The following is a 4,081-nucleotide window of genomic DNA, read 5'->3' as shown; positions in this document are numbered from 1 at the left end:
TGCAGTTGGGTAGGACTTGTGTGCCATACTTTCCAAATTCTATGCCAGCTCTTGCAGGTTCTCCCCTTTAGCACGGACTCTAGTCCTAAATCTAGCCCTGAAGACTTTAGACTGATTTTGGGTTCCATACCTGAGTTCTAGAGCAGCTACCAGTGCTCTATAGTTGTGCCTGTTGTCTGCTGACAACTGTCCAAGTATTTCCAGTGGTTGTCCCTTCAAGCTCGTTGCCAGGTACACTGCTTTCTGCTCTTCTATCCATCCATTCATTTCTGCCAGGAGCTCAAATTGTGCTCTATATGCTTCCCACGGTGCCTTCCCATCGCATTCCTGTGGCTTCCTTCATACTAGATCACCCCTATTGCTGACACTCATGTCTGGAATGTGACTTCTGACAGGACTGAAGATGTATCCATTAGGGTTTAGCTGAGAGGTCTGAAAGGGGCTTTTCATTGTCTGAGGCTGATTAGGTCCATGACTAATATATCCTCCTTGTGTAAAAGACAGCAAAACGGCCTTTAATGTATCTAATTCACTTTGAAACTTACTAATGTTTTCCATTTGTACTTCTTGCCACTGTTGTTGACTTTGCTGCTGACTTTCCTGCAACTGTTGGAGACGTTCTTCCTGTTTCCTTTCTTGTCCCAGTTGCCATTGCTGTAGTCTCTCTTCTTGTTTATTTTCTTTCTCCTCCAACCACTGATGTAGCCTCTTTTTTGTTTCTTTTCTTTTTACTCGAACCACTGCTGTAGCCTCTCCTCTTGTTTCTTTTTTTTCTCCTCCAACCAATGCTTTTCTTTTTCCTCCAACACCTGCTGTAATCTCTCTTCTTGTTTCTTTTCTTTTTCCTCCAAGAACTGCTGGAATCTCTCTCTTTTCTTTCTTTTCCTGTTCTTGTATTGCTGCCATCAAATCTGTTAAGCTGTAGTTTGATTTGCCACCTCTTGTTTCCATCTTCTTCTTTTTTTTTATTTTCCGTCCTACTCTCTGACACCAATTTGTTATGTATCTGCTTGTTTGTTAATTTCCCGTAGAAATTCTTTTCGAGAAACTTCAGCGATACAAGTCCTTTCTTAATGAAAACTAGTTTATTCTTTCGCGATACAACTTTGTAATACACAGAATTTCCACAGTCAATACGTTTGCAATCTCGATAACAAATCACACTTTATATTACCGTCACTACCGCTCACTTGACTCAATTATCTGTCTCTATATCTATCTAGCTGCAATGATATACTAAAAAAGAGGGCGTCTACCAAACGCTGGGACATTCTTGAGGTTGCTCGCTAAGTCACGATCCTTCGAGAATCTCATGACGTGTTACCAGCGTCACGTGACTTCCGTTGGCGTAAAAATACTAATAAAATATAGCAGGTGTGTTCATGAAGCTACCTTCATCCAGAACGCGACAACCGTTTGAAAAGTGAGTAACAACCAAGTTCATATAGAAAGAACTGGACCTGGCATAAAGAAGGTGACGACTAATGCACTAATGAGGGCTCCCATTTCTGAGATATATATACTTAGGTACATTCTAAATTGAGACAAGTTAAAATTTACATGCTTATGATATCTAAATCAATAAATATTTGAAACTGTTGGTTATATGGATATATTATATCTACTAAAAGAAAAGGCCACATCAGTTAAAATTGTCCTCTCTTCAGAATATTCAAAACGTTCAACTGAAATCCAGTTCTTGTAAAATAGATAAATAAATACGTGTATATTAAAAGAAATCCACTTTACTCTGGATATTAATTGTACTCACTACATTTGTATATTTTTACTCTTGCGGTGAATATAGAAAATATAAAAAATTAACAATATTTGTGTATTGAATGCAACTTTCCTTAACTTACTTCTCATACTTACGATACGACATTTAACTTTTCTAAAGGTATTATATAATCGTTATGATGCAGGCAGTAAATAAGCACACTGGATGAAATGTACAAATTTCAAAAATTGTCAGATATATATATATATATATATACACACACACATAAAGAAAACAACTTAAAGCTTTAGTCATGATATGTGGCGTAAAAGCAACCTAGAAAATATTCTCATTTCTAATTCTTATAATACAAAATAAACAAAAGAAAATATCAAATTCAACAATATCTTCAAAATGTGCATTGTTCTTTGTTGAAGGTGAGTTATAAATACATTCACATGTCAAAGACGTTGAGAACGTAGTTATTTATCAAAAATATACAATTAAATTTATATAGGAATGTTACGATTTATTACGTTTGTATTTTACATTGAAACACTTCTGTTTTATTGGCAGAAAATCTCCAACGATTTCCATGAAAACAATAAAAATGCATTAAAATCATGACAAGTTACAACATAAAATCTGTATTTCACAAGTTGAACTACATCTTTGATTTTGGAGAGATTTACAACAGACAAAATTTCATCAGTCATAAGGACTAGCTTTATACTTCGTGAGTATTTAATATTTATCTAAATGTAATAAATATCCAAAACATTATTCATAATATATTAAACTACACAGTTTTAGGACTTAATTGACAAATCATCTCTATACAATAATTTTAAAGCGTTACAAAGCTTAAATAAGTAAAAAAAAAATCGTTTGTTTGTTTTTCGAAGAAAACCTAAACTTCCTAATTTTTTGTCATAAATAAAACGTGGTTACAACAAATTTTTCAATTTAATTGAAATTCATATCTGTTCTACTCCTGACGTGATCGTTCAACTGATCTAAATTACTGTAATGTTTATGAAAAGTTCTGTTATAATTATAAAACAAAATGGAAATATCACAAATATTTTTCGGAATATTTAAAATAAGATACCTTTACATGTGCTAGAAAATTGTATAGCCTTAATACATCTATAGCTTGCAACTTATGTTAAATGGCCTATAACCTGTAAAGCAAAAAAGTTTTGAATATTACAACATATACCCCCATAACTCACTTTTCACATTGATGATATCCTTAGAAGTTCAAATCCTATGCTTTAGTTATAAAACTGGCTGACATTTTGATTATTCGAGAGCAATTGAACATTGCTTTTACTCGTTACTCTTTTTATCAAATGAAAATATATTGGGCAATACGCCAAGCCGGATGAAATTGTGACGTTTTAGTTACCCGTACATTGCAAGTGAATCATGGGACTTCCCACTGATAATATTGTGCCCGTTCGTTAAGTGGCGCTGTTACAGGGAAACTTGTGTAAGCGTAGTCACCCAGTTGCAATCAAAACAGCCCAATCGTAAACATATTTTAGCAACAGAACAACGTCTAAAGTTCATATTTTTTATGTGTGTTAGTAAACTATCTACTATTTTCTTCCAAAAAGTTTGATAGTAATTTTCAGTCTAATTTCGAGAATAATTTTTATATTTACTTCAAAGTAATAATACAAAATTGCTTTGCCATTATTAATTTGCTTGACACCTTACAATTAAAATTATGAAATTAATTTAAGCAGAATGGTGTATTCGTTGCTGCTTCGACATGAAACATGACTTTCTTTATTTTTATATCAGATTAAAGTCATGTGAATGAAATTATGTAAGCAGAACAAGTTTTAAATAATCAAAGAAAGTACCCTGTTATATATTGTCGGATATATAGGTAAAATATTTATTGTTACAAAATTTCACCAGCTTAACCTTGCATCATATAATACAATAACTAAAATGAATGAACCCCTGATCTATATATTACGAAAAACTAGTGGTACATGATTAGTGACCTTACTTAACAAGACGACACAATACACATGACATACATACAAATATATATTGTTACGTATCTGCTTGTTTTATAATTTCCCGCTAAAATTTTCCCGAGGAACTTCAGCGATACAAGTCCTTTCTTAAATAAAACTAGTTTATTCTTTCTCAATACAACTTTGCAATACACAGAATTTCCACAGTCACTTTTACTTCACACACGCAATAATTCACAACGATACATGCACTTTACTTACGGTCACTACCGCTCTCTTGACTCAATTATCTGGAAATGGAAAGAGTAGCCATTGACATTGCTGGTTTTTGTTCCAAAATCATGCTAAAAACAGGTACATTTGT

At 33.2% G+C, this 4,081-nt stretch overlaps 1 protein-coding gene across 1 annotated transcript in view; it reads right to left on the bottom strand.

The window, feature by feature from the left end:
• Positions 1–3,071, bottom strand: part of LOC106456865 (techylectin-5A-like) — a 70,554-nt gene extending 67,483 nt beyond the window's left edge. Inside the window, exon 1 of the mRNA XM_022382650.1 lies at positions 2,956–3,071. The gene's annotated coding sequence lies outside the window, so the exon portion shown is untranslated. The remainder of the gene's footprint in view (positions 1–2,955) is intronic.
• Between the last annotated feature and the right edge of the window lie 1,010 nt (positions 3,072–4,081).

The sequence above is a fragment of the Limulus polyphemus genome, unplaced genomic scaffold (assembly GCF_000517525.1).
Source record: "Limulus polyphemus unplaced genomic scaffold, Limulus_polyphemus-2.1.2 Scaffold266, whole genome shotgun sequence".
Taxonomy (NCBI): Eukaryota; Metazoa; Arthropoda; class Merostomata; order Xiphosura; family Limulidae; genus Limulus; species Limulus polyphemus.
The sequence above is the reverse complement of the archived record's forward strand: the minus strand, read 5'-3'. Positions and strand labels throughout refer to the sequence as shown.